We start from the raw sequence: 14715 nt of genomic DNA, 5'->3' as shown, positions 1-14715 counted from the left end.
CAGCCCCAAACAATGTGTGCAGGGTTCCCGAGACACCAAACAGGTGCCTGGTACACCATGCCACGGTGTATCTACCGCATCATAGCCCACCCCTAGGGTCAGCGCTACATGTCCTGTCACCGCTACCTTTACCAAATCATGTTCACACACTTAGCTCACACATAGTAGGACATGTTCATCACTGTTCCAATTCATCCCCGATGAATCAGACCTGACTCTACTCTAAGCAGTAGCAGGCATGACAAACAAGCATGAATGAGTAGGCACATCAGGGCTCAAACAACTCCTACTCATGCTAGTGGGTTTCATCTATTTACTGTGGCAATGACAGGTAATGCAGAGGATAAGGGGTTCAACTACCGCAGCAAGTAACAGATGAATCGTTGTTGTCCTAATGCAGTAAAAGAGAGCAGGAGCGAGAGAGTGAGATTGTATCGGAATGAACAAGGGGGTTTTGCTTGCCTGGCACTTCTAAAGATAGTAAAACTCTTCATCGGTGTCATCGAACTCATCGTCGGAACAACGTCTACCGAGGGGGAACAACACCGACAAACAGAGAAGAACACGATCAATGCAATGCACAATATGATGCATGATCATGACATGGCAATAATGTTATGATTTGCACTAATGCATCTAGCAACAATTTAAATGAAGTCCATATGGACCAAGGGTTCATATGCAAACTCCATATTTAGCATTTAAAAGGCCATTATCATGTTTTCACTTATACAGTGGGTATAAGTTGGTTTAACATGCATGAAAGTAGCATAAATGGATAGATTGCATTTTTCTGATAATTTTTCATATATAATTTATTTCATTCTGAGCTACGGTTGATTTTACATGATTTTTAGAAGTTTAGAACATTTTCTGGAATTTCCTGAATTATTTAAAAATCCAGAAAATCACTTGCTGCGTCAGCATGACATAGGTGTGACGTCAGCAGGTCAACTGGGTCGGCCAGGTCAAACCTGACCTGTGGGACCCATACGTCAGTGTCTCAGGCTGGTTTGGGTGGATGACAGGTGGGACCGGTCAACGGCCACGTCAGCAAGGTCAACGCCGACGCATGGGGCCACTGTGTTTAGATTAATCTTAATCTATTTTTGTTAGCTGGTTAGTTAGGCAGTGGGGCCCGCTATCTGTGTCACTGGAGGGTTTAATTAGTGGATCATTAGCCACTAATGATGCCCACGTCACCTAAACAGCGATTAGCCGCCGGTGCTAAGCAGGACGCGGCGGCGCTGCTCGTTCGGGCGACTCCGGCGACGAGAGCGTGCGCGGATGGGCTCGTTGGAGAGCCCTTGCCGGCGCGCGTCGGATGGTGGTGGTGGCCGGGCCTGTGGTGGCCGGAGTCATCGCCGGCGACGACTTTGGCGGCAGCCGGAGCTCGGGTGAGCTCGGGGCCGAGGCTACGGCGAGCGAGGCGGCGCGTGCGAGGCATCAACAGGCTCTACGCAGAGCGGGGATCAAGCGGGGCACGACGGCCGAGCCGTTGAGTGGCCGATGGCACGTCGGCGGCGAGCACAAGCGGCGGCGCATGAGGGTGGACGCGGTGCGGTAGCTACGGCATGCGAGAGAGGGAGCGGAGAGGGGAAGCTGGGTCAGGAGCTCACGCCGGTTGCGACGAGGCGAACGGCGAGCTCGGGGAGGTTCTGGAGCGAGCGGGGCGGCGAGAGGGATCTCCGGCGGCCGGCGATGAAGATGATGAAGATGGCGTCGATGCAGGGCCTCCGGCGAGGCGTGGCTGGACGGAGAGGACGAGGGAGGCATGGCGATGCTCGTGGACACGTCGGAGAGGCCCGGGGATGGCTGTGGCTGCGGCTATGGCGAACGGCGGCAGCAGTGGCGTTCGGTGGAGAGAGGGAGAGAGAGCAGAGGAGGGGGAGGAGCACGGGGAGATTGTTAGAGGGCCAGAGGGGTTGCATGGCGCCCTTAACCAGCTCCAGGCGGTCGGCGGCAAGCAGGAGGTGGCGAGCTACGGGCGCGCGCGCGTCGGGCACACACTCTGCTTCCGACTGGCGCGAGGTGGAAGACGGCTCTGCCCGTGGTGGGCTGGGTCGGCCTACTGGGCCGCCAGGTGGGCTGCAGGTAAGGTTTTTGTCCTTTCCTGTTTTTTCTAATTCTGTTCTATTTTCTATTTTGCAGGTTTGTTTTGAATTTGGTTTTGAAACCAATTCAATTTTTTTTGCTTTTGAAAATATTTTTAGGAGATAAAAGAATTAAACCAATGCTCCACAAAATATTTCAGAATTATTGGACCTATATTTATTTAATAGTAGATATAAATCCAATTCAAATAGCTATTGATTTAATTCAAATGCCCAAAATAAATGTTTCTGAGATACCAAAAATATTGGTTTGGATTTTACCTCTTGCCAATATTTCCAGAGGATAACAGGAACATTTTCTCGGACATATTTGAAGCAATTTTATCTTGATCATTTTTTAAAGGATTCTGAGGCTTTGAAAGTTCCTCAATTCAAATTTCATTTGAATTTAAACATGATGCAGCAACCAAGCTAGTCCAAGGCCAGGGTAAAGCTAGGGATGTGACAGGTATCCATAAAAGATTTAACACAATCAAAACTGGGTGTCATACCTGACTCCTTACCATTGTCGAGGTCCCAATCTCCAGAGTTGCGTTTAATTCTTTCCAATAAATTCCATTTGAATTCAATAGTCTTCATCATAAAAGATACAACACAAGAAGTATCAAGCATGGTGCGATTGTTACCAGAAAGCCGAGCATAATTTTTTTGAATAATCATTTCTCTTGAGAGCTCATGATTAGGGCATGAATATAGCATTGATTTAAGCCTCCCCCAAGCTTGAGCGATGCTTTCTCCTTCGTGAGGCCAAAAATTGTATATGTAATTGCGATCACGATGAAGAAGATTCATAGGATAAAACTTCTGATGAAATTCCAATTTCAATCGTTTGTAATTCCAAGACCTCATATCATCACATAGCCTATACCATGTCGATGCATCTCCCCTCAAAGATAAAGGGAAGAACTTCTTCTTAACAACATCTCCGGATACACCTGCAAGCTTAAATAATCCAGAAACTTCATCCACATATATCAGATGTTCATCAGGATGTTTTGTTCCATCTCCTAAAAAAGGATTAGCTAGCAGTTTTTCTATCATACCCGAAGGAACTTCAAAGCAAGCATTTTCATTTTCATTTTCATTTTCATTTTCAGTAGGTTCAGTAGGTTGAGGAGCAACTCTTTGCTCTACTGGTCGGGGTGAAGATACCCCGAACAAGCCCCTCAGAGGATTACTTTCCATGATAACAAGTGACAGTAAATTTCAGCACACTATATAAATTTTTCCTTACCAAATTCCACCTACCAAAGGCGCTTCACTCCCCAGCAACGGCGCCAAAAAAGAGTCTTGATGACCCACAAGTATAGGGGATCTATCGTAGTCCTTTCAATAAGTAAGAGTGTCGAACCCAACGATGAGCAGAAGGAAATGATAAGCGGTTTCCAGCAAGGTATTCTCTGCAAGTACTGAAATAAGTGGTAACAGATAGTTTTGTGATAAGATAATTTGTAACGACCAACAAGTAACAAAAGTAAATAAAGTGCAGCAAGGTGGCCCAATCCTTTTTGTAGCAAAGGACAAGCCTGGACAAACTCTTATATGATGTAAAGTGCTCTCGAGGACACATGGGAATATTGTCAAGCTAGTTTTCATCACGTTGATATGATTCGCGTTCAATACTTTGATAATTTGGTATGTGGGTGGACCGGTGCTTGGGTGCTGCCCTTACTTGGACAAGCATCCCACTTATGATTAACCTCTATTGCAAGCATCCGCAACTACAACAAAAGTATTAAGGTAAACCTAACCATAGCATGAAACATATGGATCCAAATGAGCCCCTTACGAAGCAACACATAAACTAGGGTTTAAGCTTCTGTCACTCTAGCAACCCATCATCCACTTATTAATTTCCAATGCATTCCTCTAGGCCCAAATAATGGTGAAGTGTCATGTAGTCGATGTTCACATAACACCACTAGAGGAGAGACAACATACATCTCATCAAAATATCAAACGAATACCAAATTCACATGACTACTAATAGCAAGACTTCTCCCATGTCCTCAGGAACAAAAGTAACTACTCACAAAGCATAAACATGTTCATAATCAGAGGGGTATTAATATACATATAGGATCTGAACATATGATCTTCCACCAATTGAACCAACTAGCATCAACTACAAAGAGTAATTAATACTACTAGCAACCTACTAGCACCAATCCCGGACTTGGAGACAAGAATTGGATACAAGAGATGAACTAGGGTTTTGAGAGGAGATGGTGCTGATGAAGATGTTGATGGAGATTTCCCTCTCCCGAGGAGAGGAGCGTTGGTGATGACGATGGCGATGATTTACCCCTCCGGGAGGGAAGTTTCCCCGGTAGAACAGCTCCGCCAGAGCCCTAGATTGGTTCCGCCTCGTGGCGGTGGAGTTTCGTCCGAGAAGATGGCTTATTATTTTTTCCCATAGAAAGACTCCATATAGCAAAAGATGGCCACCGGAGGGCCACCAGGGCGCCCAGAGGGGTAGGGCGCGCCCCCCACCCTCGTGGGCAGGGTGTGGCCCCCTGGTGAAGTTCTTGCTCTCAGTATTTTTTATATATTTGGAAAACATCTTCTGTGAAGTTTCAGGACTTTTGGAGCTGTGCAGAATAGGTCTCTAATATTTGCTCCTTTTCCAGCCCAGAATCCCAGCTGTCGGCATTCTCCCTCTTTATGTAAACCTTGTAAAATAAGAGAGAATAGGCATAAGTATTGTGACATAATGTGTAATAACAGCCCATAATGCAATAAATATCGGTATAAAAGCATGATGCAAAATGGATGTATCAAAGATACCCCGAACAAGCCCCTCAGAGGATTACTTTCCGTAGAAAGAAGTGACAGTAAATTTCAGCACACTATATAAATTGTCCTTACCAAATTCCACCTACCAAAGGCGCTTCACTCCCCGGCAACGGCGCCAGAAAAGAGTCTTGATGACCCACAAGTATAGGGGATCTATCGTAGTCCTTTCGATAAGTAAGAGTGTCAAACCAAACAAGGAGCAGAAGGAAATGATAAGCGGTTTCCAGCAAGGTATTCTCTGCAAGTACTGAAATAAGTGGTAACAGATAGTTTTGTGATAGGATAATTTGTAACGAGCAACAAGTAACAAAAGTACATAAAGTGCAGCAAGGTGGCCCAATCCTTTTTGTAGCAAAGGACAAGCCTGGACAAACTCTTATATAGAGAAAAGCGCTCCCGAGGACACATGGGAATGTTGTCAAGCTAGTTTTCATCACGTTCATATGATTCACGTTCGGTACTTTGATAATTTGGTATGTGGGTGGACCGGTGTTTGGGTGCTGTCCTTACTTGGACAAGCATCCCACTTATGATTAACCTCTATTGCAAGCATCCGCAACTACAACAAAAGTATTAAGGTAAACCTAACCATAGCATGAAACATATGGATCCAAATCAGCCCCATACGAAGCAACGCATAAACTACGGTTTAAGCTTCTGTCACTCTAGCAATCCATCATCTACTTATTACTTCCCAATGCCTTCCTCTAGGCCCAAATAATGGTGAAGTGTTATGTAGTCGACGTTCACATAACACCAGTAGAGGAGAGACAACATACATCTCATCAAAATATCGAACGAATACCAAATTCACATAACTACTAATAGCAAGACTTCTCCATGTCCTCAGGAACAAACGTAACTACTCACAAAGCATATTCATGTTCATAATCAGAGGGGTATTAATATGCATATAGGATCTGAACATATGATCTTCCACCAAATAAACCAACTAGCATCAACTACAAGGAGTAATTAACACTACTAGCAACCTACTAGTACCAATCTCGGACTTGGAGACAAGAATTGGATACAAGAGATGAACTAGGGTTTTGAGAGGAGATGGTGCTGGTGAAGATGTTGATGGAGATTGCCCTCTCCCGATGAGAGGAGCGTTGGTGATGACGATGGCGATGATTTCCCCCTCCCAGAGGGAAGTTTCCCCGGCAGAACAGCTCTGCCGGAGCCCTAGATTGGTTCCACCAAGGTTCCGCCTTGTGGCGGCGGAGTTTCATCCGAGAAGAGGGCGTCTGTTTTGGAGCCGCTGCCGCGCTGGCGGCGGAGAGCGTGGAGGGGATGCCGGCTCCCGCTTCACGGGGAGGAGCGCCCCCGATGGTGGAGCAGGGCCATTGGTGTGGACGACGGAGCGACGAAGCATCAACTTCATCTGCTCCTCAAACTCCGTGTCGATGCCGGCGTAGACCTGGCCCAGCATCGCTGGTGCGGACTGCGACGGCCACGACTGCTGGTCGTCCTTGTCGCGGGAAGAGATGAAGATATCCGCCCGCGTCGAGTCGCCGCTAGCCGACGAGGGCGACGTCTCCACGAGCCGCCAGATACCGCCCCAGAACCGCCTTCCGGCGCCAACGCACAGGACTTTCCCATCGCCGGAGATTTGCAGCGGGTGCAGCGAGGAGGAGGAAGGAGGAGGAGGATGCAATGTGGACGGCACCGGAACGCGGCTTAAATAGCCGCGACCAGGCCATATGTGAAGGGTCGTTCAGCCGCTTCAATGCGGTGCAGCGGTCGAAGTTGGTTCCTTGGAAACTTGCGTCCACATTGAAGCGACGGCTGCCGAGAGGTCGCGTCGGTCAGTGCCGCCCTCCCTCCCTTCGTTCACATCGCAACATCAATGCCGACGTCCACGTGCTCTCAGCCGATATGAATGGGTCGCGGTAAGCGGCGCGTGCATCGTAAGAAAAGCGCGGGAGGGGCGGGTGTCGGTTTTTGGGTGGGCCAGGACGGTCAGAAGCGGGCTTGGGATTGGTCGGGACTACTGCAAAAATCTCCCCCACTTTTTATCTTGCGCGAAAAATCACGTCCGGACCGCTCCGTGGACCGATATAGATCGCCGTTGGATGGCTTTCGTGGTCCAAAACAAACCTGTCCGGACGATTGTAGGAGTTTTACGGGTCCGCCTTGAAGATGCCCTTGCAGCTCGAGATTATAAACCTGCAATACCATGCCGCACGCACGCATGCACGAAGGCTCTACATCACTCATCTACAACTGTACATACACCTTACATCCACCAGCAATCAACCCATAATATTTTACAGGATCACCAGCACACAAAATCGCTTCTAGCATACTCCCTCCGTCCTTGAAAGAGTGTACTTCCAATTTTGTTGGAAAGTCAAACTTTTTTATGTTTGGCCGTATTTATATAATAATAGACCAACATCTACGCCATCAAATTAGTAATGTTAGATTCATAATAAAATATATTTTCGTCATATACCTATTTGGTTTCACAAACAGTGACATATTTTTGCACAAACTCGATCAAACTTTGAGATAGATTGATCCTCCAACAAAGTTGGAAGTACACTCTTTTAAAGACAGAGGGAGTACACACGTAACATGCACGTTACAAGTGCACACCACTCACGTCCCACCCATGCGCACACACAAAAAACCCTACTCCTCTTTTCAGAAGGATCAAACGGGGCACAACAGTGAAAAAACACATGAAACCTTTGCATACATTCCTTGGTGTTCACGAGAAATCGAGAGTTTTCCCCATCAACCACTGGAAGAGTGTCCACTTTTTTTCTGAGACAAGGAAGAGCGTCCACTCGAACATGAATATCGTGTGGAGGTACGATTGGTCCAGCGTGAACCCGAACTCGAGCATGAACACTTTAGTCCCACCTCCCTATTTAGTTCACGCAGACCACAATAAAAGGTCAGCTCTAGCAACGCTATCGCTGGGCTTTGTCGCGTTAGCCTTTCACCCAAGCTCATTTGTGGGGGAGAAAAAGTTAGTCACAGACCTTGCTGGGCCTTGTGGCTTGGGGGCCTGTTACCCAAAACATTTGTGGGGGAGCAAGAAGTAATCTGTGCACTAACTTTTTAATATTCTACTAGACATTTTAATGTTATTTTTTATGGTTTTGCTAATGCACATAAAGATATGTCCTAGGTATTGCATATCTAAATCCTACATCATTGATTTTAGATGGAGATTTGTGCAGGTATTTTTTCCCTTTTATGTTTTTGAGTCATTCAGATGTGTAAGAATTAAGGAATATCTAGATATGGCCTAAACACATCATTTTACAAAGCATGAACTTTCAATAAGAAAATTATCTCCCGGCCCTTCGCCTTGTGGGCTCGCGCAAGTATGACAAGGAATCGACGCCTCTTGTCGGCGCAGCCGCAGACCAACTTCGTCTTCTGTGGCCTTAGGCCACTGTGATTTTTTATGGTTTTGCTAAAGCACATCATGATGTGACCTAAATATTGCACATCTAAGTCCTACATCACTGATTTTAGATGGAGATTCGTGCGGGTATTTTCTCTTTTTATATTTTTTTTGAGTCATTTAGATGTGCATACAAAGATTGGATACAAGAGATGAACTAGGGTTTGAGATGAGATGGTTCTGGTGAAGATGTTGATGGAGATTGACCCCCTCCCGATGAGAGGATCGTTGGTGATGACGATGGTGATGATTTCCCCCTCTCGGAGGGAAGTTTCTCCGGCAGAACAGCTCTGTCGGAGTCCTAGATTGGTTCCGCCTCGTGGCGGCGGAGTTTCTTCCCCAAAGCTTGCTTATAATTTTTTTCTCGATGAAAGACTTGATATAGAAGAAGATGGGCATCGGAGGGCCACCAGGGAGCCCACGAGGCAGGGGGCGCGCCCAGGGGGGTAGGGCGCGCCCCCACCCCCGTGGCCAGGATGTGGGCCCCCTCTGGTTCTTTTTCCGCTCAGTATTTTTTATATATTCTAAAGCATGCTCCCGTGAATTTTCAGGACTTTTGGAGATGTGCAGGATAGGTCTCTAGTATTTGCTCATTTTCCAGCCTAGAATTCCAGCTGCCGGTATTCCCCCTCTTCATGTAAACCTTGTAAAATAAGAGAGGATAGGCATAAGTATTGTGACATAATGTGTAATAATAGCCCATAATGCAATAGATATCGATATAAAAGCATGATGCAAAATGGACGTATCAACTCCCCCAAGCTTAGACCTCGGTTGTCCTGAAGCGAAAGCCGAAATCGAAAAATATGTCCACATGTTTAGAGATAGAGGTGTCGATAAAATAAAATACTGACATGAGGGCATCATGATCATTCTTAGAACAGCAACATATATATATATATATATTGGCATATGATCTCTTATGCTAAAGTAACAATTCAATCACAATTTCAAGTATGAATCATAAACTTCATTGAGAACCAACAAACCCTAATCTCAGTCATTGAGGCAATTGCAATTTATCTGTAGCGACCAGACCTCAAACGGTCCAATCTCTGTGCTCAGGTGTCATCCCTGGATCAGTAATGCTGACACCACACAGTACTTGAAGGATTTATAACAGAGTAGCAATCACACACTTATTACATCGAGTGTCTCAAAAGAGAACTTATTACAATAAATATGGCTTAAGGCCATCTAATAACGATAACAGCGGAAGGCTTGGAAGATAAGTGAGTCCATCAACTCCAACGGCATCACTGAGTATAGAACCACGACCTAAAAGCACCTTAATCATCGTCTGAAAAGTTTGCAACATGAACGTTGCAGCACGAAATGGGTCAGCACATGGAATATGCTGACAATGTAACACATAGAGAGTAATGGAATGAAATAGGCTATTCTATATGCATATTTGGCTGGTGGAAAGCTCTATGGTTACAGTTTTGCGTAAAGCCAATTTTTCCCTACTGCAAAGGAATAAATTTTATTTAACTATCATGGTAGTTGTTAAACATTGAGAATGGTTGACAGCATTCTCAATCCCAATTAAGCATCATCATTAAACAAAACCCAACAAAATTAATTTTTAGAGTAACATGATGAGATTCACATGATAATCCAAGTACTAGATACTCAAGATGTCCATAACCGGGGACACGGCTAACCATGATTAGTTTATACACTCTACATAGGTTTGCGCACTTTTCCCCACAAGACTCGATCGCCTCCGTTTGATTTCTCGCACTACATGGTGTTTGAGAAACGGATGACCGAGACATAGTATTTCAAAAGCGCTAGCACCTTATGATCGGGTAGACCGTTACACCTACTTTCCCCTACATCTGCTAGTCTACCACTGTAAGAGTTCACACAACTTAATCAACTATGCTAGAGCCCATAGTAGCTTGTGGCTGCACACGGAAGTTTCTAGCATGAATAATCTCAAGATCCCTTTGAGCCTGGGTGGCGGTCCAAAAGAAAAACATGCAATCGTTGGAATACCCAGGTGCCTCAATCCACCCAGACATGTATTTAAGTTACCACCTTAGATAAACCATTAATTTAACAATCTCACATCTGTCATGGATACACTCACCCAATCCACGTCTACTAGCATAGCATGGCACAATAAGCAAACGTAGAAGTAACTCCCAAAGGTTTGATAATAACATGTAATAGGTACTACCTCAACTACTTCCCAAACCCACAATTTAATTAGATCCTAATCATGCAATGTGCGAGGATTGATCTAATGCAATAAAACTGGGTAATTGGAAGTATGATCAAAGTGTTACTTGCCTTGCTGATGATCCGCAAAACCTAGCGATTCGAAGTAGCAAGCGGTGCACTCCGGGTACTCTATGTCAGGACCGGTTTTTCAGGATATTAATTTCCCAAAAGAGGCCCTTGTGCTCACCAGCCCCAGGATTATTGTTAGCTGACGAGACACCAACTTGTTATAGAAACTCCAAGCAAACTACAAAATATGTAGTACAAGCCATTCTGGCCTATGGGTACAACAATTGGTTTCTAGTGGTTGATGGCGGGAGCGGTTTGTGGATCATCAGCGTCTATGGGACTCCATTTCCCACAGGAACATATGACCAGGATAACTCCTATCTTCGCGAGGCTGCTATCTCCAATGCGTAGGTTCCGGGGCTGTCATCGCAACGTTCCTTTCCACGCAAGAAATCTGGCCAAGACAATAGCCAGGGACAAGCCAGTGAGTACTTTGAATGTACTCGCAAACATTAAGAACACATGTATAATATAGTCACTGCTAATCATGCTTTAAAATATTCCATGATTACTTCGTCAGTCATAAATGAAGCTCATGATGCATGCAAGCAGGTTAATCATGTCATATATGAATATGCAATCAGCGAGTAGAAATAGAATGCACCGATAGGGTGTCTGAAGCGACGCCTCGAAAGGATAACAATATAAAGTATGCCTCAGTCGGGCGTCTAAGCGACACCACATAAAGGGCTTATAAGTAGATAAAATATCAAGCATGCCACAGTCGGGCGTCTGTGCGACACCGCATAAAGGGCTTATAAGTAAATAAAATAACAAGCATGCCACAGTCGGGCATCTGTGCGACACCACATAAAGGGCTTATAAGTAAATGAAATAACAAAACATGCCATAGTCGGGCGTCCGAGCGACGCCACATAAAGGGCTTATGTATAAAAATAATCATGGTGAATATCCAGGAGGTAGAACCGTCCCAGGGATACTCAATAATTCAAATAACATAAATGGTTAGTCCATAATAATAATAATCATAATCATCATACATCACAAGTCAGGATCAATATTCTGGTTTAATAGTTTTTCCTCCGAAGACCGACACTAAGACCGACACTTGACCCATCCCAGACTGTAGTCCTTAACCATGGACACGGCTATTCGAATAGGTATAATATCTCTGCAGAGGGTGTACTCTTTACCCACTAGCAACGGATTCCTTTAGTCCATCGGGACTAATTCCGTCTACAGTCTTTTAGTCGAAAACATGCCTGACTTGCACACACCAGCTTAACCTTACACGTGTCTGGAATCACCCAGACACCTGTTAAGCAAAACTCTAAGTGGGGAGGCTACAACCTCGCGTGGCATGGGATCAAATTTTTATCGCACGCTCTAAGGGGTGGCCTCCCCTCTCGGTCCCAACCAGAAACACCCATGCCCCCGGACCAGGTGGCATGCCTACCAGCTACAACCGGTATCTTCCACCATGGCCTCTCTGTACGGTGTGTGCTAGGACAGGGGTTGACAACTTACTGAACCGTACCCTACCTACGGCAGGGGCAAGTGGCGGCACTAAACAAGTATGGGGGTTACTGGAACAAGACTCGATCTACGGCCGACTCAGGAGGCTTAAGTATTTCCTGCATGGTTAGCTCAAGAATTATATTTCACAGCCATCAGACACAACCACCACTTATCATACCTCCCCCTGCCCTACCGGTCATAACTGTCTCGACGAGGGACAAGCTCGTGTCTACACAAGACAGAGACTTTCCCGGGTCCTTCCCGGTAGGCATGAGAGGCATATGAGGGTGATTGCTATCACAAGTATGTCCATTTCCAACAGCAAGAATTTTCATTTATGCACTCAAGGTGTATGATCATATCGCCATATAAAAATAACCAACGCTTCATGTCGAGGTGGTGTTATAACCGTATCGAACAACCCACAAAACATTATGCCAGGGTTCAGAATGCTTGCCTTCAAGGTGTGGTGAGGTGCACTCCAATATTTTTTTTGAAAGCTCTCTTCTCTCTCTCCAAAATCCTATTTCGAAAATAGGCAAAGAACACATACTTTAAAAACAGTACAAAAAGTTGTCTTAATTATTTTTGAAATAAATCTTAAAATAAACTAGGTGAAATTTTAGAGTGGTAGGAAAAAGAATCAATTCATTTGGATTTATGTTTAAAAAGTTATAGCCAGTCAAAGTTTTGGTCAAATTCTGTTTTTAAATTAAAACAGAAAAAGAAAACGTTTCAGATAGAAATACGCTTCTAGGGCAGAGGAGACATACTTATGGGGTTTACGCCTTCACTTAAAACACATGGAGGCGGGGCTGGGTCACTGACAGTGGGTCCACGGGGCCCACTGGTCAGGTTTGACCAGTCGCCCCCTCCCTCCTTTTCCTCTGCCCGAGCGGGGGCAGGATTCCGGTGATCGTCGCCGGTGAACGGAGGGTCCTCGAGGGCATCCGAGGCCAGGGATGGATCCGCCACTCCTAGGCGGTCCTCCCGGTGGTCGACTGGCCGGCGGGGACGGAGGGAATCGCCGGCGGCGAGCTCCGCGGCGGAGGGAGCTTCGGGCATGATTGGGGGCTTTGTCTCCGATGGCTCCCGATCAAAATCGAGCTTGGGGGTGGACTCACGAGACAAAGGGAGGGCCCCTGGTGAAGAGAGTGGAAGGGGGGAGGCCCTGGTGGCGCTGGAGTGAACAAGACAGTGGCGGCGGCCGTGGTTGCCGGAGATGAGGAAGACGACCTCTCTGGTCTTTCTACTGCTATGGGCGGATCGGTGAGGGAGTGTGGGAGGTTGCTTGAGGGTTTGGTGAGCTCGGGGGGGGGGGGTCCTTATATAGCGATCGGGGGCGGTTCCGACGATGGCCGAGGATAAGAACGTCGGCGACCGCCGTACTGTGCTGCAGGGCGACGTGGCGGCGACGAGGGCTTGCAGACAAGGCTGCGAATGAGCTTGAGCTGTTCAAGGGGGCAGCTGGCGCGCGTGGGTGGCTCAGGCGGCGCCGCCCACGGCAGGGCTGCTGTGGCCGGCCGCTTGCGGCCACGGCCGACCTGACGGCGGCTCTGCGTAGTGCCAGGGGTGGCTCTGCGGCGAGGGGAAGGGGCGGGGTGTTGGCTGCGAGCGGGGAAGGGCCAGAACGAGTGCGAGGCGACGGCAGTGCGACGCGGCGGCTTGGTGCACGCACGTGCGAAACGTGCGCTTTGGGCGCGCCCAGAGCACGTACGCGACGTGTTCGACCAAATGCCAGGGCATGCTAGGGGGCTCCAATCCACAAGAGAGTTAGCAGGGTGGGGCTATAGGCTTGGGAAAAATCCATGTGACATGCTAGTTTGGTTAGGGGATCAAGTTCACAATGTAAACTTGAAATCATGCCAAATCTGGTTGTGCACATAGGGTGTTTGACAAAATGCCAAAGGCATCTAGGCAATTCTTGGGGTGGCCAAATTCTCCAGATCAGGGTCTCTTTAGTTGAAAGAGAGGGTGGTGAGGTTAGTTTGCCAAAAGCTCAAACTTGTTAGTGTAAGTTTTGCCAAACTTCAGTTTTGGGCAGAAGGAAAAAGGCATGGTTCCATGCACTAAAATTTCTCCAATGGGTCCACTCTTCTGGACTTAAGGGTTTTGTAGCATGGGCTATAAGCAGGAGAAAGCTCAAGAGTACTAGAGCAAATTAAATTAGGGTTGCTGTAGAAAAAGCCAAACTGGACCAGAAAGCAAAAGACGTTGATTCACTCAAATTTTTCAAAGAACACCACTGGGTTTTTGCATAAAGTTGAATTACATACCACTACTAATATCCCACAATTTCGGTGGAAGCTAGAAAGAAATATTTAAATGGGTTGTAGTGCAAAATTGCCCACTAGACCAGATTTGAAAACTTGGAGTAGAGCTCAAAATATTTAATGAATGAAATATATTTTTGCATAAAAGTGATTTAAAAACATCACATGACACCTCCAAATTTTGGTTGGAATTTTAGATGAATTTATAAAAGGGTTGCAGTGCAAATGGGGCCCTAAAACCAAAGAAAACTCACTTTAAGGAATAAAAGTCAGAAAGAAATAATTATGCAATTAAATCCACTTTTAATAGAAATGTTCTTCTTGA

This window comes from Triticum urartu, chromosome 7 (genome assembly GCF_003073215.2).
Source record: "Triticum urartu cultivar G1812 chromosome 7, Tu2.1, whole genome shotgun sequence".
Taxonomy (NCBI): domain Eukaryota; kingdom Viridiplantae; phylum Streptophyta; class Magnoliopsida; order Poales; family Poaceae; genus Triticum; species Triticum urartu.
The sequence above is the reverse complement of the archived record's forward strand: the minus strand, read 5'-3'. Positions refer to the sequence as shown.